Source organism: Rattus norvegicus, chromosome Y, assembly GCF_021556685.1.
Source record: "Rattus norvegicus strain SHRSP/BbbUtx chromosome Y, alternate assembly SHRSP_T2T, whole genome shotgun sequence".
NCBI lineage: Eukaryota > Metazoa > Chordata > Mammalia > Rodentia > Muridae > Rattus > Rattus norvegicus.
In genome coordinates, this window is record NC_141555.1 from 62,891,318 (window position 1) to 62,914,671 (window position 23,354).

Genomic DNA, 23,354 nt, shown 5'->3' on the forward strand with positions numbered 1-23,354 from the left:
CTCCCTACGGCTGCACAAGAAAAATTGGAAATCAGGGTTCAAAAGCATGAATCCACAAGGGTGAGGGGATCATCAGAGATCGAGGACCTACAGGACAGGGTAGGGAATCTCAGTAGACCAGACAGGTGGACCATAAGCAAAGAGCCTGTAAAACGGGCCATTCATACCTTGACAACCTTCAAAGTCTAGGGGAAACACAGGGTTAGGTACCCCCCAAAGTGGGAATAAAAAAACTTTAATACATTTACCAGACACATAGCTTCTAAATACAGTGTGGATTGGAATCTACAGTGTGAAAAGGCATAGGAGTAGTAGTGTCCAGTTTTCCCCTTGCTGTGACAAAATTGTGTCATTTAGAGGCTGGAGAGATGGCTCAGCTACTCAGAACCCTTGGCATCCTCACAGCTGACTCTGGCTCTGGAGATCTGCCTCCCTCTTCTGGCCTTTGCAGGTACTTCAGTCACATAACATAACACAAAAAAGACCCACGAACAAAAGTAAAAACGAGAACTTAAAATGAGTCATTTAGTTGATGTTAATGCACCGAGGTTTGTAGAGAGAATCTATTCTCAGCATCACCTGTCAATAAAAAAAGTCTATGACCTATGAACTGAGGCAGGAAATAGAAGGCGGGACACTGGCAGCAAGAGAGGATTCTGGGAAATAGTGTATAAAAGGAGACCCAGGGAGGGACGCTGCGGCAGATGCTAAAGGAGATGTTGAGGAAGATGCTAAGAAAGGGGATGAAAGCGCAGTAAATAACCATGTAGAAGACACAGAATAGTTTGAATGGGTTAAATAAGTTAGTCCGGGAATGAGCAAAAGTTTGTGGCTTATGAATTTTTTAATAAATAATTAGTTTCAGAGTTGTCATTGTGGGATCGGGAGCTGGGAAGGAAAAAAGTACTCTTTTTTCCAAAGGTTAATTTCTCCTAATTATTTTCATATGATTATGTAAGATGCTAATATATGGAAATCATGTGTAGGTTATATGGGAAATTGCAACTATCCTGGAGAATTCTAACATAAATATGTTTTTTAATGCAAACTCGGTAGTGATATTTTTTTCAACTTACATTTTTCAAGTCTCTGTCTATTCTAAAGTATATGAGTTTATTTTATCTACAGTAGAAAATGTTCTTGTGATGTAATGAAACATTAGTCAGCCCTACTAAGATGCTTTCTGGAAGTCAGTTAACCACAGGCACTGAGAGCTGTGATGACTTAAGATGTGGCCAAAGCACTTTTGGGATCGTGAACTGATGAGTATGGGCTTGTGGTCACATTCACCCCAAAAGTGACCACACACACACACACACACACACACACACACACACACACACAGCCGACATCACTGACTAACTATAACTCAGCTAGAGCTGTGGCTTTGAGATCCTGGAGGAGGTGGCACTGGGTTTATACGGCCTTACACTTTGGCACAAGCAGACAGCCACACTCACAACTCTCCCTCTGGTCCCCCTCTTCCTTCACAGCAAGGTCCAACACAATTTGTTTTTTCTGATTTTATCCATCCAGTGTGGGCATCCAGATCTTAACTTTTTTGTTCAGTGTGTGTGTGTGTGTGTGTGTGTGTGTGTGTGTGTGTGTGTGTGTGTAAGAGAGACTCTGTGTGTGTGACAGAGAGAGAGAGAGAGAGAGAGAGAGAGAGAGAGAGAGAAATAGTCACCCAGTTAAAACATGTGCATGCACACACATGTGGAAGAACCTGGTACACTCAGGAAATATCCTTAAAGTCTTGTCTGTCTTGTTCACTGTGGCAGCAACTCTCACTCACAGGCAAAGCTCCTTTTGGTGTGGGTCACCTTTCCAGACAGCGTGCTCTGGGCATCCTGCCTCTGCCTTCCAAGGTGGACTTATAGGATGGTCTCCACATCCACGGGGCATCTATGTAAGTTTCTGGGGAACGAGTGCTTAACTGCTAGACTCTCTCCCTAGTCCCTTCCAGAACTTTCTGTCCCAATTCCCCTTTACCTTTCATTTTGAGATTTATCGAGTATGCATGACAAATGGAGACTGTATACATTTGAAGTATGAGGTGTAGTATTCTGATCACATTATACATTGAACAGATATTTTAAGATCAAGCTCATTCACATTCTCTCTCTCTCTCTCTCTCTCTCTCTCTCTCTCTCTCTCTCTCTCTCAGATCCACTGTTTTAACATACTCCACATACACAAAACCGCAGTGACAATCATTTCACTATTCCCAGGCTCTGATGTGTTATACATCCCGTAACCGAGTGATGTTGTACATTCTGTACAATCTACTTCTCAAAAGGAAAAATCAGCACCGCAGTCACTGGTTAAAACCCTCAAATGGCTCCATGTCACTGAGGGTAAGATGGAAAGCCCCTCTGTTGACATCCCTCTGTTGATAGACAGATGCTGTTCCAGAAAGACCAAAAGCTTTGACACACCATCCCGGGCCTGGGAAATCAAAACTTTAGTTTCTTGTGTTTGTAAACAGAACAGAAAATGGGCTTTACAAGACAAAGAGACTGTAAAATTTCGTGTTGCTAGAATACTCAGTCACATAGGTTATAGAGCAACTGAACTCATGGTTCCACAGGAGTGTGGTTGGGTGATTCATGTGTTTGTATAAGTGCCTGTTCCCAAGTGCAAGAGCACATACGTGTGTTCATACATGCAGAGATGAGTAGAATGTGCATTTTCTTCCTCACTACTCTCCGTTTCTGAGTGAACCACAGCCCACCATTTTGACTAGTGTGGCTGGCCAGGATCCTCTTGGAAATCCAACCGCCTCCACCCTACCATGTTGCAGACATGATTAGCCATGCCTGGAGTTTTACAAAGGTGCAGAGAGAATTTGGGCTTGCAGAGCAAAGGCTCTTGCCCACTGAGCAATCTTCCCAGTCCCCATCAGAATATGGTCTATCACAACCTTCATGCCCTGCCTTCTGCTGTGTGTGTTTCTCAGTGTCCTAAGGGATGTCCTCTCACATAAATGGTTTCACCCCCACATGGCTCTGTGCGTACACCCAGAACAGAGTGTCTCTTTTACCAGGAGAACTAATTCAGAGGTGGACATGTTCTGATTGCAGCCTCTAAGGTATAGAGAAGACTGTCTGCATCTTCAAGGCTTGGGCTTTCTTACCCTGTGAACTGAAAGCTGGTGTCCCACCCTGGAGGATGGAGAAAAGGAGAGAAGGATGCGGGAAAGAGAAGGAGGCAAAAGTGTAGGGGATAGGTTGAAGTCACATTAAAAGTTCCAAGTTAGCATCAAACATGAAGAGTAGACAGGGAGAAATTGACAGTGACACTGCTGTCACTACACACAGACACACAGACACACACACACACACACACACACACACAAACACACAGACACACACACACACACACGCATCTGCTGTGCATCAGGTGTCATTCCCCCACTAAATAAAATGCTCTATTAGTTTTATCTGCCCCTCTCACGAGTGGCCTGTAATTAAATAACCACCTTTTAAAATCCTGCTAGTGTGAAAGAAAGCCATTTGAGCATTTTCCTTAGCTGATGAATTACATGGACCAGTGGTCCTTGATAAACAGGCCTTTTCTAAAGCGATGCATGAGAAAAAGTAAATGCGTCTAAAACAATTGATGGTGGATTAGATCCCACGTCTCGGGCCTCACTGAGTAGACTCTGTCCCCAGCAGGGAGCAGAGCCCAACTAGGACCAGCTGCAAGACTGGTCTTCCAGAGGGTGTAAGATCCAGGAGGGCCCCTTCATGGACTCTGTCAGACCTCGCTTTTCCCAGAACAAATGCTGTTGCTGCCCATGCTGAGCCTCTGAAGCCGAAAGAGTGAGGACAAAACAGTTCCCTTTTTGACCATCTCTCCTAAGGAAGTTCCCCATCAGAGCCAGAGGTTTTTCACTGCTGCTTCAGGGCCTGATCATGGCTGTGATGGCTGTCTGTGGTGCTGACCTTTTCCTCATAAAGTTCTTTCTAAAGAGTAATTTGTCTCCTCTTCCCGCCCATGGAACCCACCGTGCCATTGACATCACAGATGTCAGCGTATCTTTTTAAAGAGAACGCAACTCAATCCAATTCTACCCTCTGGCATCCAAAACGCTTGTCATTTTCATAGCCACGTACTTCAGAGTGCTGAATAATTCCTGAACCAAAAATCTCATCTAAATCAGTTCCTGGTGACACTCGGGTATGATTCCCCATGGGGCACACCTCTGCACCGTTTATGAGTCTACAGAATAAAGAAAGCAAGATGCATGCTACAGCTAGCAGAATCTGGTAAACTATAGCCTCTGATCAACTCAGCATCACTTGAAGATAGAGAAAGACAGACAGACAGACACACACACACACGCACATGAGGGGGGGCTTAACAAATGTCTTATTGTGTTATTGTGTTGGTCTGTGGACAGGCCTATGAGGAATTGCCTTGATTGTTGACTGACTTAGGAGGGCCAAGCCCACTGTGGGCAGCACCATCCCTAGACAGGTCGTTCTGAGATGTATAAGAAAGCTAGTTGAGCTGGAGCAAGCCATCAAGCAGAGTCCCTTGGTGGCATCAGCCTCAAGACCTTGTTGTGGTTCCTACTCTGACTCCCCTCCATGACCTAAAAGTTGAATTTAAAACATTTTCCTCCCCTACACTACTTTCCATCCAAGCGTTTTATTACAGCCACAGAAAGGAAACTAGAACAGACTCCATGGGGCAGCAGGGAGAACTGAGGCCTCACTGATTCCCAGAAGCCTGTGCTTGCAGCTTCTGGCTCTTCTATCACTGTAAGCCACAGTGACCTGGGCAGGCTCAAGAGAAGGACGGACAGTCTGCATTACCGAGGAGACAACACAGTCACTTCTGTCCTTATTCCACGGACAAGAAAGAGTGCTGATGACCCAGCGGTTATAACGTTTAGCAGTGGGAACAGAAAGAGAGGAGGAACTTCACGCTTTCCACAGGGCCAACGAGAGGACCAGAGGCAGAGGTGAAGCTGGACTCTGTAGTACATTTCCTGTGTGGGCGCCCTTCCCCCACCTAGTTACAAAACAGAAGGTTCTAAGTCAAGAAAGAAAGAAGAGAGCCACAAGACGAAAGAAACACAAGTATGTCAATAATGCCCCTGCCTCAGCGGCACTTTCCAGAGGTTTGTGAGTCTGTGGACATGTCTATGAGGAACTATGGGGAATATCATCCCCTATGAAGGTGGCCCAGGGTTGTAGGAGAAGGAGAGAAAGCTGAGTAGGTCATGGATAGCAATCAAGTACCCAGAATTTCTAAGTTGTCTCTGATTCCTTTCCTGCCTCTAGAGTCCTGCCTGAGTTCCTGCCCCAATGTCGCTCAGTAACAGACGGGAACCTAGAAGATAGAGTGAGACAACCTCTTTCCTCCTCAAGTTGACAGCTGTGATGAGATTGTTCTTCTTGTTGTCTACATGTTCTTCCCTTTTTTGAAAGTTGTCTCTTTTTATTGTTCTTAGAAAGATGTTATTACATGTTTTCTCATGGGCTCTCTGTCTCTCACCATGTCTCTCTTTGTCTCTGTCTCTGTCTCTGTCTCACTCTGTATTTGTGTGTTTGAGTGTGTATATGTGTATGTTTGTGTGTGTATGTGTGTGCATGTGTGTGTGTTTGTGTGTATGTATGTGTGTGTTTGTGTGTTTGTGTATGTATGAGAATTTCTGTGTGCAAGTGCATATGTGTGAGTGTGTGTGTGTTTGTTTGTGTATGTATGAGTGTTTCTGTGTATATGTGCGTATGTGTGAGTGTGTGTGTGTGCGTTTCTGTATTTATAAGTGTTTCTGTGTGTTTGTGCGTGTGTGTGTGTGTGTGTGTGTGTGTGTGTGTGTGTGTGTGTGTGAGTCTGCTTTCCAGGCTTAAAAAAAAACCCCAAGGCTGTAAATCTCAGCAGGTGCCTAGAGAAGGAAGATGAAGGGGAGAAAATGGGGAAAAATCATGTCCTTTGAGTTAACCCCAGCTTGAGGTCATCCACATAGTGGACCAAAGTAACATAATGGCAGAGGAGTCATAACAGCAGACAGAGAGTAAGACGGTGCACTTAGAAAAGTGGACAGATTTTAAAAAGCTGCCATAAGTTGTTAAGCTCTAAGTACATTTTAAAAAAATTATAATGGTAAAGTGGGAGGGAATTACTGGGGAGAGGGAAGGGAGGGTCAGAGTGTGGTGGGGACGGGGGAGGGTTCTGAAAAGAATCCTTTTGAAGATCTGAAGAACTATGTGACACAAACAATTAAAGTGCCCTGTAATTACAGGTAAATTCCACACTTACCTGCATCCACTATTCTGTCTACCCATATTTCAAAAATAAAATTACCTCATCTATTTCATCCTGATTTGCTGCATTTGATCTAATATATTCCTTGTAACCAGAAGTGCTGGTAAATTTTAAAGACATTTAAAATATGTCTGGTCGATATCAGGTTTGTCATCAGTTTATCCCGAATTTGGAAGCAGGTCCAGAAGCTAATTTTTCCTCGCTATTTGCAAAGAATCCATAATTCATGATTGCCATTGACTTCAATACAAGGTATTTAATCCTGTCAAATTCCAGCTTTGTGTGAATAAAAATGGCCCTCCTCTAATTGTGGGTTTTGATAAAGCTAATTTTGGGGTGCTATCCAGTGGGCTCCCTCAGAGAAAGAGTCTACCAATATTTCTGATACAGAGAATGACGTAAAGATAACCAAAGGAAAGATAGGACCTGGGAAAATAACCACCAAGGATGTTGGTGACTCAGAAACCAAAGACTTTTTCAGAAAAAAATGCATGAAAAGAGCTACATGGGCAGACTGTGACTCGGTTCATCAGAATATTTGGGTGGGGACTTTACTTTGGGTCTCCACGAGGCTACATGAGAAGCTAAAACCTAGATGCTGGAAGTTTCTAAGCGTAACTAGGGAAGTACCTGGGCTGAGTGGGCTTCTATGACATAAGCAGAGCCTGGATGATGTCACAGAGAGAAGGGCGGAGGTTCCGCTTCTCTTCCACTTGGGGGTGCTAGACTCCTGGAAGGTGGGTTCACTATCTTCCCAGCGGGCTGTGAAAGCCAGTTCAGCTCCTGAACCCCACAATTGTTCAGCAGCCTTTTGGTGCCTGACCGGTTTCCGAAGACAAAATCTGGACGACCTGGACTTTTTCTCCCGGTAAATACGTTTATGAAGATAACTGGGACCCTTGTAGCCCAGAAAGCTAAAAGTTTTCCTTCGTACAGCGAGTAACCTTATGTTCTGATGTCTTCCACGTTTGAGAGCTCGGCGGATGGTCTAGGCTAGTCAGTCTAAGAGTTTATTATCCTTTGCTAACAATATCTAATTCATAATCCTACTAAAATGACAAAGCTCCTCTCTGTGCCTGTGCATTTTAGGAGATAATATTTCTTTGGTTTATTTTTGGTTCCTTTGTTTTTTGTTTTTTTTTTTTTTTTTTTTCGGAGCTGAGGACCGAACCCAGGGCTTTCTGTGTGCTAGGCAACTGCTCTACCACTGAGTTAAATCCCAACCCCAGGAGATATTATTTCTAAATGACTGCTGTTGCCTACACAAAAGACTGTTGTTGCGGTCGAAGATGCAACAGCGTCGCGGAATAAACCTGGAGCTGGGTCAGGATGCACAGTACAGAAAGCCAGTGGACTGGTGTGCTGTGTCTCTGGGCAGACACTTGTGGATGTTGCCACATAGCGCATAGTTAGAAGGTAGAAGAGGGGTGTGGACACCCTTCTGGCTCCTTTGCTATCCTTTCTCTGTTCTGCTTGCTTAAAGTGGGGACAGGGATACTTAATCCCACACTGACCTAGACATTCAAGGAGAGGTTCCTCAGGAGAGGCAAAGTGCCACGGGCTGAAGAAATGTGTCTGAATATGTTATTCTGAGCTGTAGAGAACCATTTGTTCATTTCCATTTGAACTTTTGATTTTGATTTTTGAGACAGGGTTTTTCTGTGGGTAGCTTTGGCTATCCTGGAACTAACTCTGTAGACCAGGCTGGCCTTGATCTCATAGAGGTCTGCCTCCCTCTGCCTCTTGAGTGCTGGAATTAAAGGTGTGCTCCACCATTGCACAGCCCTCCTATGAACTTCTGATTACGACAGAATTAGATTCCGATGCTCAACCCTGTTTACCTTCCTCACCTGCTCCAAAGTTCTCTTAGACAAGAGCCTTGGTCCAGCGCCTTCCCCACCCCACCCCCATTGTTCTTGCAGGCAGTCACATGACAGAGGCACCAGCATTGTTTCTGGTTTAAGCAGGCGAGCTCTTCAAACCCAGGCCACGGGCAAGTATGAAGCCTGAACACAGAACGATAGCCACAAGACAGTGGACCAGGATGCCGTGGCCTACCACACTAGGTCTACAGCCAAGAAGAGGAGGATGTCTCTGAGGAGGATGAGCACACCATCCTTCCAGAAGCAGAGGAGGAGGAGGCCTTCTCCCCAGGCCTTCGGGACATTGTGGGCTGCAGAAATTCTCACGGATGGGAGGAAGGTGATGAGCCTGTCACCCAATGGAAGGCCATCGTTCTAGATCAAATGCCGAGAAATCCCTCTCTCTATCTGGTCAAATATGATGGAATTGATTGTGTCTACGGACTGGGACTTCACAGTGATGAGAGGATTTTAAAGCTTAAAGTCTTGCCTCACAAAGTAGTGTTTCCTCAAGTGAAAGACGCCAATCTCGCAAGGGTCATGGTTGGCCGAGCTGTGGACCATAAATTTGAGGGCAAACATGGCTCTAAGGACAACTGGATGGGGGTGGTCCCAGCCCAGGTGCCGATCATGAAGGACTGGTTTTACACCACCTTCCAGAAAGATCCAGTCCTATACATCTACCAGCTCCTGGATGATTACACAGAAGGTAACCTCCGTATCATTCCAGAGACTCCTCCAGCAGAGGTGAAGTCAGACGTTGACAGCGACATCTTAACAGGTCAATGTGTGCAGTTCACCAGAAGCGACAGGTCCAAAAAGATCGGCAAAGTCATTTACCAAGTTCCAGCCAAGCCTTCCGTGTACTTCATCAAGTTTGATGGCGACGTCCACATGTACGTCTATAATCTGGTGGAAAAGATCTGTTAAGGTGAGATTCACAAAGTTTGGGGGACATAGATGTGGAATTTATAGGATTGGGGGGAAAATATTTGTTTTTCTGTGTCTCAGACACACAAGGGCCTTTGACAACCCCAGTATCTTTTCCAGTGGAATTTGTTTTTGCTCTAAAAATTAAAACGTGCGATGTGACGTGTTGTGTGTGAACACTTTGTTGGAGGAGACGGGCTGTGGTGGATGGAACATGGAGAGGAAGCTGGGAAAGTCAAGGCTGTGAACAGTGAGTCTAATGTGACATAGACTAAAACAAACAGGACTGAGCTGGTCTGGTTTTTAGGGAGAGAAAAGAACTGGAGATGAGGCTTAGAGGAGCAGGGATGGCACAGGGGAAGAAAGATGAATGTTTAGGAAGCCGTAGAGAAGGGCCAGAAATAGATAGACTCTCTGAGGTGAAGTTTGAGGGAGAGACAGACTGTTGGGTAAAGAGGGGCAGGTAACAGGGAGGTGGTCTTGGACTCAATGGGAAACCCAATAAACTGATCCAAGCAGACTGAGAATCAGAGAAGGTCGGGGATTGTTTGACTAACGAAACCTAATGAAACCTGTTTCTCATCTGTAGATGTATTATTTTTAATTATGTGGGTGGGGTAGGGCATGAACACAGGAGACCACAGAGACAAGAATAGTCAGGTCCCCTGGAGCTGGAATTAGAGGTGGTTGGGAGCCATTGGACATGAGCTCAAAGAACCAAATCCAGGTCCTCTTTCAGAGCAGACGAGCTCTTGATCCATTGGTCATCTCTCCAGGCCCCTAAAGTCATCTTTTCAATTAAATCCAAACTTCACATGCAGAGAAGAGACCAGGATGAGGGTAAGAAAGATTAAATTGATGGGGATGTGGAAGAAAGACTAAAGAACACATGAGGGAGTAGAGGACACTGAGGGACGAAGGAATGACAAAATGGAGTTCTCACAAAGTGAAGCAGGAGACATAGGAAGAACAGAAAGGGTCTAGAATGAGTTGAACTTGGGCCGCATCCATATTGGTCTCTTTGGATCCTAAAAAACAGCCAACCATCACTACAGAAGGTGGATGTGAGGAGGAGGCTTCCCAGGAGGACATTTTGACGAGGATAACTCAAGAGTAGTGAATGCCAAACTACGTTTATATCTATCCATTCCTGAAAGAATCATAAAGCCCATTATTTTGTATGATCAGCAAAAGTAATTTAAAAGGGAAGATGAGGATGCCGTGAGCTTCTGTCCGGTGTTACGTTGATCCTGCGTTTAGCTTCCCTGAGCACGTTAGACTCTGTTTCATCCTGTAATATTTTTGAGGTCTCTTCCCAATGCCCCTAGATGACCACAAAGAGCTCCTGCACTGGCTGGTGTTTCCTGGCTCTCCTTTGACTGGATGGCTTCCTACACACCTGCGGGGCCCTGTTACCGTATCTACCCCAGGAAGTTCACGTCTTTTACTTACATGTGAGCTCATCCTCAGAAACTCTTGATGGTGCCTTCAATGCAGAGGTGCTGAGCTCTTTCCTATGCCATTTGCCGTGACATCAAAATGCTTTGCGGTTCCTGACCATGTAGCTCTCTCCTCCTGAGAAGCCCCTGTGCACTCCATGATGTCTCTCTGAGCCACATCTACACTCCAAGAGTGTCTTTGGAGACAACCTTATCTTGGACTCATTCATTGCTGTTTCTTCTCTCAAGAATAAGTTTCTCACTGCAGGACTTGAAAATACTTTCTATCACTGATCAGTTCTGCTATTTGGGTATTTTTATACTAGCTGGTTGTCTGACGGTTTCATTGCTGCGAAAAGACACCATGACCAAGGCAACTTATAAGGGACAACATTTTTGGGGGGGGTTCTTTTTTTTTCAGAGCTGGGGACCGAACCCAGTGCCTTGCGCTTCCTAGTCAAGCGCTCTACCACTGAGCTAAATCCCCAACCTCAAGGGACAACATTTAATTAGGGCAGGCTTTCAGGTTCAGAAGTTCAGTCTATTTTCATCAAGGCAGCAATCATGGAAGCGTCTAGGCAGACATGGTGTTGGAGATATACTTCCTCCAACAATGCCACACCCACTCCCACAAGGCCACACCTCCTACTTGTGCCACACTTCCCATGGGACAATCACATTGTAACCACCGCCCTGATTTTATGCCAAGTTGACACAAGCTAGAGTCGTCAGAGAAGAGGGCGCCTCAGTTGAGAACATGCATCCATAAGATCCAGCTGGAGGGCATTTTCTTTGTGATTGGTGGGGAGGGGCCGGCCCACTGTGAGTGGCACCATTCCTAGGCTGGTGGTCCTGGGTTCTATAAGAAAGCAAGCTCAGCAAGACATGAGGAGCAAGATGGTAAGCAGTGCCCCTCCATAGCCTCTGACTCAGTTCCTGCCTCCAGGATCCTGTCCTGTTTGAGTTCCTGTCCCAACTTCCTTTGGTGATGAGCAGTAATGTAGAAGTGTAAGCTGAATAAACCTTTTCCTCCATAACTTGCTCTTTGGTCACCGTGTTTCCTTACAACAATAGGAACTCTAAGTAAGACAATTTCTTATAGAAACAGTGTGTCTAGTAGAGCCACAGACGCTTACCTCATAACCACAATTAGAGACGTATAGACACTTTGTTTTAATTTAAAGGTAAGACTTGCTCATGTACTGACCTGTGACTTTCTAGTTTGCTTCCTTCTCTCCGTGATGAATGCCATGATCAAAACTAACTTGGGGAGGAAAGGGTTATTACATTACAGGTAACAGACCATCACTGAGGGAAACCAGAGCAGGAGCTTGAAGCGGTAACAAGGAGAACTGCTTGTTGGCCGGCTCCCTGTCTCAGTCATTGTTCTGTTGCTGTGAAGAGACACCATGGTCAAGGAACTACTATAATGAAAGCATGTAATTGGAGGATAACTTACAGTTTCAGACGTCTGGTCCATCATCATGGCAGGGAGCATAACACGGGAGCAATAGAGAGCTACTGCTCTGTAAGCAGAGAGAGAGAGAGAGAGAGAGAGAGAGAGAGAGAGAGAGAGAGAGAGAGAGAGAGAGAGAGAGAGACACAGAGAGACAGAGAGACAGAGAGACAGAGAGACAGACAGAGACAGACAGAGACAGAGAGAGAGGGAGAGACAGAAAGAGGGAGAGACAGAGAGAGAGGGAGAGACAGAGAGAGAGAGAGAGAGAGAGAGAGAGAGAGAGAATTAATCACCCAGTTAACACATGTGCATGCACACACATGTGGAAGAACCTGGTACACTCAGGAAATATCCTTAATGTCTTGTCTGTCTTGTTCACTGTGGCAGCAACTCTCACTCACAGGCAAAGCTCCTTTTGGTGTGGGTCACCTTTCCAGACGGCGTGCTCTGGGCCTCATACCTCTGCCTTCCAAGGTGGACTTATAGGATGGTCTCCACATCCATGGGGCATCTATGTAAGTTTCTGGGGAACGAGTGCTTAACTGCTAGACTCTCTCCCTAGCCCCTTCCAGAACTTTCCGTCCCAACTCCCCTTTACCTTTCTTTTTGAGATTTATCGATTATGCATGACAAATTGAGACTGTATACATTTGAAGTATGAGGTGTAGTATTCTGATCACATTATACATTGAACAGATATTGTAAGATCAAGCTCATTCTCTCTCTCTCTCTCTCTCTCTCTCTCTCTCTCTCTCTCTCTCAGATCCACTGTCTTAACATACTCCACATACACAAAACCGCATTGACAATCAGTTCACTGTTCCCAGGCTCTGATGTGTTGTTCATCCCGTAACCGAGTGATGTTGTACATTCTGTACAATCTACTTCTCAAAAGGAAAAATCAGCACCGCAGTCACTGGTTAAAACCCTCAAATGGCTCCATGTCACTGAGGGTAAGATGGAAAGCCCCTCTGTTGACGTCCCTCTGTTGATAGACAGATGCTGTTCCAGAAAGACCAAAAGCTATGACACACCATCCCGGGCCTGGGAAATCATAACTTTAGCTTCTTGTGTTTGTAAACAGAACAGAAAATGGAGTTTACAAGACAAGGAGAATGTAAAATTTTGTGTTGCTAGAATACTCAGTCACATAGGTTATAGAGCAACTGAATTCATGGTTCCAAAGGGGTGTGGTTGGGGGATTCATGTGTTTGTATAAGTGCCTGTTCCCAAGTGCAAGAGCACATACGTGTGTTCATACGTGCAGAGATGAGTAGAATGTGCATTCTCTTCCTCACTACTCTCCGTCTCTCAGTGAACCACAGCCCACCCTTTTGACTAGTGTGTCTGCCAAGGATCCTCTTGGAAATCCAACCGCCTCCACCCTACCATGTTGCAGACATGATTAGCCATGCCTGGAGTTTTACAAAGGTGCAGAGAGAATTTGAACTCTTTGGGCTTGCAGAGCAAAGGCTCTTGCCCACTGAGCTATCTTCCCAGTCCCCATCAGGATATAGTCTATCACAACCTTCATGCCCTGCCTTCTGCTGTGTGTTTCTCAGTATCCTAAGGGATGTTCTCTCACATAAACGGTTTCACCCCCACATGGCTCTGTGCTTACACCCAGAACAGAGTGTCTCTTTTACCAGGAGAACTAATTCAGAGGTGGACATGTTCTGATTGCACCCTCTAAGGTATAGAGAAGACTGTCTGCATCTTCAAGGCTTGGGCTTTCTTACCCTGTGAACTGAATGCTGGTGTCCCACCCTGGAGGATGGATAAAAGGAGAGAAGGATGTGGGAAAGAGAAGGAGGCAAAGGTGTAGGGGAGAGGTTGAAGTCACATTAAAAGTTCCAAGTTAGCATCAAACCTGAAGAGTAGACAGGGAGAAATTGACAGTGTTAGTGCTGTCACCACACACACACACACACACACACACACACACACAAACACACACACACACAGACACACACAGACACTCACACACAGACACATACACACAGACACACACACATACACACACACAGACCCACACACATGCACACACACACAGACACACACACACACACACACACACACACGCATCTGCTGTGCTCAGGTGTCATTCCCCCACTAAATAAAATGCTCTATTAGGTTTATCTGTCCCTCTCACGAGTAGCCTGTAATTAAATAACCACCTTTTAAAATCCTGCTAGTGTGAAAGAAAGCCATTTGAGCATTTTCCTTAGCTGATGAATTACATGGACCAGTGGTCCTTGATAAACAGGCCGGTTCTAAAGCGATGCATGAGAAAAAGTAAACACGTCTAAAACAATTGATGGGGAATTAGATCCCACGTCTCGGGCCTCACTGAGTAGACTCTGTCCCCAGCAGGGAGCAGAGCCCAACTAGGACCAGCTGCAAGACTGGTCTTACAGAGTGTGTAAGATCCAGGAGGGCCCCTTCATGGACTCTGTCAGACCTCGCTTTTCCCAGAACAAATGCTGTTGCTGCCCATGCTGAGACACTGAAGCCAAAAGAGTGAGGACAAAAGATTTCCCTTTGGTGACCATCTCTCCAAAGGAAGTTCCCCATCAGGGTCAGAGGTTTTTCACTGCTGCTTCAGGTCCTGATCATGACTGTGATGGCTGTCTGTGGTGCTGACCTTTTCCTCATGAAGTTCTTTCTAAAGAGTAATTTGTCTCCTCAACCTCCCCATGGAACCCACCGTGCCATTGACATCACAGATGTCAGCGTATCTTTTTAAAGAGAACACAACTCAATCCAATTCTACCCTCCGGCATCCAAAATGCTTGTCATTTTCATAGCCAAGTACTTCAGAGTGCAGACTCACTCCTGAACCAAAAATCTCATCTAAATCAGTTCCTGGTGAGACTCGGGTATGATTCACCATGGGGCACATCTCTGCACCATTTATGAGTCTACAGAAACAAGAAAGCAAGATGTGTGCTGCAGCTAGCATAAACAGGTTAACTATAACCTCTGATCAACTCAGCATCACTTGAAGAGAGAGAAAGACAGACAGACAGACACACACGTGAGGGGGGGTTAGCAAATGTCTTATTGTGTTATCGTGTTGGTCTGTGGGCAGGCCTATGAGGAATTGCCTCGATTGTTGACTGACTTAGGAGGGCCAAGCCCACCGTGGGCAGCACCATCCCTAGGCAGGTCGTTCTGAGATGTATAAGAAAGCTAGTTGAGCTGGAGCAAGCCATCAAGCAGAGTCCCTTGGTGGCATCAGCCTCAAAATCTTGTTGTGGTGCCTACTCTGACTCCCCTCCATGACCTGAAAGTTGAAGTCAAAACATTTTCCTCCCCTACACTACTTTCCATCCAAGCGTTTTATCACAGCCACAGAAAGGAGACTGGAACAGACTCCATGGGGCAGCAGCGAGGACTGAGGCCTCACAGATTCCCAGGAGCCTGTGCTTGCAGCTTCTGGCTCTTCTATCACTGTAAGTCACAGTGACCTGGACAGGCTCAAGAGAATGATGGACAGTCTGCATTACCGAGGAGATGACACAGTCACTTCTGTCCTTATTCCACGGACAAGAAAGAGTGCTAATGACCCAGTGGTTATAACGTTTAGCAGTGGGAACAGAAAGAGAGGGGGAACTTAACGCATCCCACAGGGCCAACAAGAGGACCAGAGGCAGAGGTGAAGCTGGACTCTGCAGTACATTTCCTGTGTGGGCTCCCTTCCCCCACGTAGTAACCAAACAGAAGGTTCTAAGTCAAGAAACAAAGAGGAGAGCCACAAGACGAAAGAAACACAAGTATCTCAATAATGCTCCTGCCTGAGCTCCACTGCCCAGAGGTTTGTGGGTCTGTGGACATGTCTATGAGGAACTGCTTTGATTGTTCACTGATTAGGAGGGTCAAGCCCATTGTGGGGGGAACCATACCCTAGACAGGTGGGTTCTGAGCTGTATAAAAAGACCCAGTCTTGGAGCGTGTCTGCTGCTCATGTGGTGTTTTTTTCTTTTTGTTTTGCTTTGTTTTCTAACTGACAGAGAGGGCTACAGTATTGCCTACAGCGCAGCATTGAGTCTGCTCCCCAAAATTATCATCTTACTGTAAAAGAACTCAAGGAAAATTCCAGATCTCATTAAACAGATAGCGGCCACCTTCCCCCCTTCTACAATTTCTAGTCATTAACGAATTTTTAAGCTACCATTATCGCACCTTAACCACAGCACACTCTGATCTTCATAAGACTGATGGCACTCAAGAAGTGCAAGCCACCAGACAGAGGACAGAGGTAACAAACCCAAACATCCACTGCAGTTCCCAACTCAAATGCTTACAGAGGCCTTGTCAACCTTCAGTCAAAACAGGCATCACGTGTCTCTCATGACCTACCCTTTAATTGTCAAAACATTTGCACGTCTAAGTTCTTTCTGTTAAAGGGGTGGGGGGACTTCTTTCTACTTTATGAGCCATTTACTTTAGTGTTTTTAAGCAGAGAAGAGGACAATCCAGTCAACATTTACTCTAATAGGGGACTGATGTATGCATGAGGCCGTCCCTGTCTCTCCAGTAACTATATATCTAGATGCCTTTTCCTTGCAGTATGTATGAAATGAGCCTTCTACTCCATTCTTCCTTTCTAATTCAGCAGTTCTCATGATCACTCTTGCATCCACCTCCTACCAGATCAAAAAGACTAAGCACGATCCCTTCTGCTGTTAAGGATCAGACCCCAGTGTGGGCTGGAATGATGGCTCAGCAGCTAAAAGCACTGGCTGCTCTTGCAGGGGACTCAGGTTTGATGTCTTGCACCCACATGGCAGCCCCTACACATCTGTAACTCCGGTTTCAGGGAAGACCTTCTGCTGGCTTCCCTGAGCTCCAGGCATGCCCAAGGTACATATACATGCGTTCATATAAAACACCCCTACACACACACACACACACACACACACACACACACACAAACACACACACACATATATATATATATATATATATATATATATATATATATATATATATATATATATATATGCCTTAGAAGACAAGGAGGAAAAGGAAAAGAAGAAGAAAGAGAAGAGAAGGAGGCAGTCCTATGTAATCCACAAAAACAATGCATTCAATTTTTTTTATTTATTTACTTTATTTATGAGTACACTGTAGCCATCTTCAGACACACCAGAAGAGGGCATCAGATCCCATTACAGATGGTTGTGAGCCATCATGTGGTTGCTGGGATTTGAACTCAGGACGTCTAGGAAGAGCAGTCATTTCTCTTAACCGCTGAGCTTTCTCTCCAGTCTGTTGATTATTTTAACTTTGTAGTCCTTAAGTCCAAGCTCTTACTTTGAAGGAAATGCCGGGAGTGTGTGTGCACACTGTATATTATTAATACGGTGCTGATGTGTAGAGACAGGTGGATCCTGGAACTTGGGGGGCCAGCCTATCTAGCCTAACTATTGAGATCCAGGACAATGGGAGACCTTGTTTCAGATGATGTGGGTGGTGTTCCCGAGACTGACACCAGTCTTTCAGCCTCCACAAATATGTGCACACGACCGTGAGTACACGTGATGCATACATTACAAAATGAAAAATGAAACGTGGAAATTCAATAAAGAAAGCTCCTTTCCAGCTGGTGGCGTATAGAGAGGATTGCTTCTCCTACTGTAGTTATCTCTGAAGAGGAAGTCAATAAATGACTCAGACAAGAGCCTTTGAAATATCAGCTGCCAACCCAGGGCCCAGATCTCCTCTCTGGCTGCAATTACCTTCTTAACATGACTCCACATTGTCTCCTGGGACCCAGGTTTCCCCTTCCCCATAGCTCTGCCCTAGTATGAGCCTAAGAATCCATAGAGCTAGCCAAGAAAGGAGGGGAGAAAGGACACGAGGGGCTGGAGAGGAGGCTGCCAGTAATCCAGTCATATACACTGACCTTTCCATTGGCACTCAGTCCACGGATACCAGGCAATGTCACTGAGCTGGATGCCCAGGAGGAAAGGCAGGGTTTAATAATCAAATAGGTGGCGGTCTTTACCACAGTAAGTTCAGCCAGCAGTGAACACAGTCAGACACTGAAGAAGATGACACCTGTCTGTTAACTGTGAACTCCTGAGTGCATGTGCATGCTTGTGTAGAAGGACTGTGTGTCTGTGTGTGTGTGCGCGCGTGATCATAGTTATTTAAGAATTGTTATTTTTTTCTTTTATTTTCATATATTATTAGTCCCAGGACTACTTCATGACTTAATAAATCTCACCAACATTTCTTCCGTTGTGCCTTGTAGCTCTGAAAACCCCTGCTGGTCACCCAACGATGTGCTTTACCTTGTCAACTATTTCAGGGGACTTTGGGGTGCCCTTTCTGTGAAACCCAAGAGACAAGAAGAGAACAGAAGCCCCACCTGGGATAAGAAAGCGGGTACAACTTTGTCTGAAATGATTCTGTGTGGGCGAGCACGCGGATAAGAGAACATGATGTGAGAACTGAGCGCAAGCTGGACACACAAATGGGGACATTGAACCCCACACAACCACCCCCCCCACCAAACGGTGCCTGCGGGTTTAGGCTTAAAAGTACCTGCCACGGAGGGCCCAAAGGAATCAGTACTGAGTCTGTGGGGACATTGGGGAGAATAGAAAGCCTTTGCCTCCGCTCTCAGTAGAAGAGATGGCAGTAAAATGGGTTACGGATGTGTAGGACTATTGGCAGAAGCATATTTAAAGAAAGGAACTTGACTCATCAGCTTTGATTTGAAATATTTATTATGGCAAATGGTGGTTATTAGATAAAGATGCCTCACACATCCTCCATTCAGTCACAATGTCACTTTCAGCTCATTTCAGCTGGTTATGTGTTCATGGATTAACACCCTTTTAATAATATCTATTAAAAATTTTTTTTGCTCTCTCCCAGGGCAAGGTAGTAGCAAAACTCGCTGTATGGCCATTATCTGAAGCCTGGACTAGAAAGATAATGGCCCAAGGTTTACAAGCCAGGTGGGAACAATCAATTATACCCCCACGACTAGTGCACAGTTCTGTTACGTGATCGGCAGGAGTGCTGGAGTTAACCGGGATTTCGGGACCAGCAGATACCCACTCTGCCCACTTGGGCTTCTCCGGGTACAGGTCTGTCTCTTACGGCAACAGGCAGGGAGCGTCCTACCAGCAACTCTGAGGAGCAGCATGAGGACACGTCATGGAAACCAGAGAAGGAGAGAAGAGAGGAAAGGTGTCCTTCTCTGGCTCATAGACAAGAGTCAGAGACCTGAGTACCTGCTTCTAACTGAGTACAGAGCCACTTCCACCATGTGTGTATGAACTGTGCTGGGGTCTCCAGTCTATGATCGTATTCACTTTGGTCCATCATTTCCTACCAGAAGGAGAAGACACCCAGCTCCATCTAAAGTGACAGTGAGATCAGGCTGGTTACGGCGTGCAGGTGGAGGACAAGACTAAGTGGCATCAACACAGACATACACTTTCATGCATACAGACTTGCATGACACATATATCCGCATGCATATGCACACCAAGAACATGAGCATACATGCATGCATGCACACATAAACATACATACATGGAACGCACTGATAATTTTATGAATACATATATACATATTAGCGTGTGTGCACTTAGTTTCACACATGTGATACCTTTATACTGTATATATACAATATACTATATATATATATACACAATACATACAAACACATATATATATATATAAACAACACACACACACACACACACACACACACACACACACACACACACACACACACACATATATATATAAATCCTAGTTTTGTGGTATCTGATTTCTGTATTCACCCTAGAAAGAGTCAGCTATTTGGTTCCCATTCCTAAAGCTTTTTCTTTTAAAATGCATGACTGCAAAGAAGCAGGTCACTAGGTCAGTAAAGTGTCTGCCGCATCATGGAACAAAGACTTGGGGGGAAACGCTGCAGGTTTGGGGTTTGCCCTTGAGAAGCCCCTACAGAGTCAGGCAGAGGACACTCTGGCTGTCGTCTCCTTTGTTCTGAGAGGAAAGAAGGGAGCTCTCTGTGGTGATTACAAATACCTGTTTCTGTTTTTTTTTTTCCCATGGAAGACATTTTTTTTAATTGTCTTGGGGGTTGGGGGAGGGAAAGCAGAAAGAGGAAAAAAAAGAAAAAAGGAGTGAAGGGTCGGGGATTCTGTCTTTTATTCAGGCCATGACATACATGCCAGGTAATGAATGACAGGCACCTCTGCACGCAGGTGAGTAGTACTCTGGGAATGTGTGGTGGTTGTCATGGCAACAGACACAAGAGGGTCCTTGTCCCCTAGGGATACTGGATTCAGAGGTTTATCTGTAAACCCCTTCTGATGCTAAAAGGTAGGAAACAATAAAGCTTCTTTAGGGAAGATATTGTTTGTGAACAATTAGGTTGCAGTGGTAGGTGATGCTTGAATATGGCTCCTCAGATGCTCCTTAAGGTAATAAAATCTGGAATAGTTTTTGTTGCACATGGGACAGGGGTAGGGCCTCTCCCCACTATGCTTTTGTTTGTGTCTGTTGAGATCTACTAAACGGAAGAATTTCCAATCGCGTCCAGGCTTATTGCACATATAAGGCTTCACCCCAGTGTGTTTCTTCATGTGGTCCTTGAGGTGCTGAGACTTTTTGTAAGATTTCTTACAACCCTGGTAGGTATAGCAGTATCACTTTGAGTTATGAGGGTTCTTCAAGGACACAGGGCTCTGGGTCTTGAGGTCTAACTTTATCTCTGGATGCTGTCCCTGGTCCAAACCAGAAGCTGAAGAGATTTCCTGAGGCTGTATTTGAATCAAAGGGGAATTTGAAGTATCTGAAGATTCTCCTACATAGGGGGCTTGGTAACTAAGTGAAGTCACTTGAGGTTCTAGGCTTTCTTCTATTTTGAGTGTTCCATTATGACGTGGGTACACATTCTGATCCACAGAGGTCCTCATCTGATCCAGGACTGTCTCTTCAGAACTGAGACTTGTCTCTGGATGCCAAGCCAGGTTGTCTTCTTCACTAGATGTTGTTCTCTTAGTCCCACAAGAAGTTGTGTCAAAATTGGAGTTTGGTATCTGAGAGTCATGAAGAGACTCGCCACCAATGGGACTTGTTACCTGGAGATTCACAATCAAATCCTGGTCATACCTGTAGCCTGATGTCTGATACCCAGAGAGGAAAATAGCTAGACTTGCAACAACTTCGCCCACCGCTTACAAATTGTTATTTACTTGAACAGAAGAAACAACATCTCCCAGCTCCACCCCTTTCCAGAGGTTACTTTAGCATTAGCTCAAAATTTCAAACCACAAGCAAAGGGGGCCCAGAGTGATGCTACCGAAAACTGAGTTGAGCAAACAAAACTGTGTAATGGAGATGCACTGGAAACACAAGGGATCTCGGAGCAGGCTGGGCTCAGTTCTACCCCTCAGGCTGTTGCCCCCTCCCTTCTCCACAGAGTGGACCTGCCTTTGCAGGCAGAAATCCACAAGTTCTACCCCTCTAAGCAGCTCTAACAACCTCCCAGAGGAGTTAAGAATGATTTACTACACCATCAGCCGTGTCTCCTCTATGCTGACATGAATGAGACATGAAGCTTTGTGGAAGTGAAGAGAAGAGAGGCTCTCCTGGCAGAGAACAGTCCTCACCACTCTGCACATACAGACCCATCCTGAATTCTCAGATGGTGATACACAGAAGGGGAGGAAGGAGACCCACACTGAGCAGTCCTGGGGATGACCGGATTTAACTTGTGTCTAGCACTAAGAGAGGAATAGTCCCACACATGCAGTGCCACTGTCCCAGGAGAAGCTCCAGCAGTGGCTCCAGCAGCGGACATCCCACTAAGAGTTGGCTGCTCATCCTATCAAGAATAGCACTTGCTTAGGAACAGGGTCCTGACTACAAATGGGCCCTGGGATATACAACCACTCAACCCAGAGAGCTGAGAGCTATGACAGGATCTACAGGGGTTATCTCAGGGCAAGCATCTCCCCATCTGTGTGGCCATTTCATCCCCACTGGGCTTGGGCCATGTTGAGAGCAGCAAGGGATTCAGTGTGATGCCCTAAAGTGGCTACAACACATGCCCATACATGGGGGATATCACAACAGATGCTCCTTCTCTCAGCATTCTGGAAGGTGAGTGTCTAGAGCCTAAGTGACAATAGGGCTGTGTGTGCGTATGCAAGTGCACACACACACACACACACACACACACAAACAAACAAACACACACAGAGAGAGAGAGAGAGAGAGAGAGAGAGAGAGAGAGAGAGAGAGGTCCCTGCCCTTCCCCTTGTTTCCGCAGGATGCAACCATCCTTTGGCTTATGGACACATGGTCCATCCCTGCCTCTTTTGTCACATAGTGACGTCCTCTGCTTCCAATTCTTCTCATGGGCTCAGAAGCAATGGAGCGTGAGCCAACTCCAGTCCATATGGGATCAGCTTCACTCGGCTACAATGGGTAAGGCCCTGCCTGCCAATCAATGACATACACAGACATTTGCATGTAAAGATGTCAACTCCTCATTCTGGAAGGAGACAACAGCATCTTCACCAACTCATCATCCAGCACAAAGCCAGAACAGTACCCTTGGCTCTCAAGACTGCTTCTAGTTAGTTGAACTGCTATTAATTGCTCTAATCAGTTCCCTTACTGTCGTAACAAAGTACATGACAGAAGATAAAAGAGGTTTCCACTGTACACTGAGCTCCCATGATATAGAGAAACAGGCTGGATCAGTGACAGGCAGGCCATGCACCTCGCAGTCTGCCTCAGTGGCTCTATGGCTGCCAGCTTGTCCCCGTGTCCAAGATGTTCCTCAATCCCTTCACAAAATGGTGCCAGCACCTGAGGTCCGACTGTTTAAACATGTGTGCCCTTTAAATGAGAATTTCTAGGAAGAAGCTGTCTGCGAAAGCTGACTGGCTGGTTAGAGCTGCAGTGGTGAGGAGATGTTGGGACGTCGCTGATCCAGAGAATAGTTACCTGATAGTTTTAGCCCCCAGAATTCTTTGCCTACCTCTTTGTCAAAACTAATATATATCATAGATTTAAAACAACTTTTTGGGATCTATTAAGTTAGTAAACCCCTAGAAACCACCAATCCAAAAGCTAAGAATGTCATCAGATAGCATCGTGGGGACATAGAAAAGATCCCCCCAATTTGCTTTAACCTCCTTGCGTGTGTGCCCACCAACGTGTTTTGCATTTGCCTTGCATTATAACTTTCTGTGTTCTGTAAAACTATGAAACTTCGTGAAACTGCGTCCACACTGGAATAAGGGGTGACCTAAATTTGTGTTCCTGGACCATGATCACTCTACATGGCTCCAGAATAAATCATCCTTAGACCCTTTAGTCCCTTAGTCCCTTAAG

At 45.5% G+C, this 23,354-nt stretch overlaps 1 pseudogene; it reads left to right on the forward strand.

Moving 5' to 3' along the window:
* The first annotated feature begins 8,278 nt into the window (after window positions 1–8,278).
* On the forward strand, window positions 8,279–21,487 carry LOC147998064 (Y-linked testis-specific protein 1-like; annotated as a pseudogene).
* The last annotated feature ends 1,867 nt before the right edge of the window (window positions 21,488–23,354 follow it).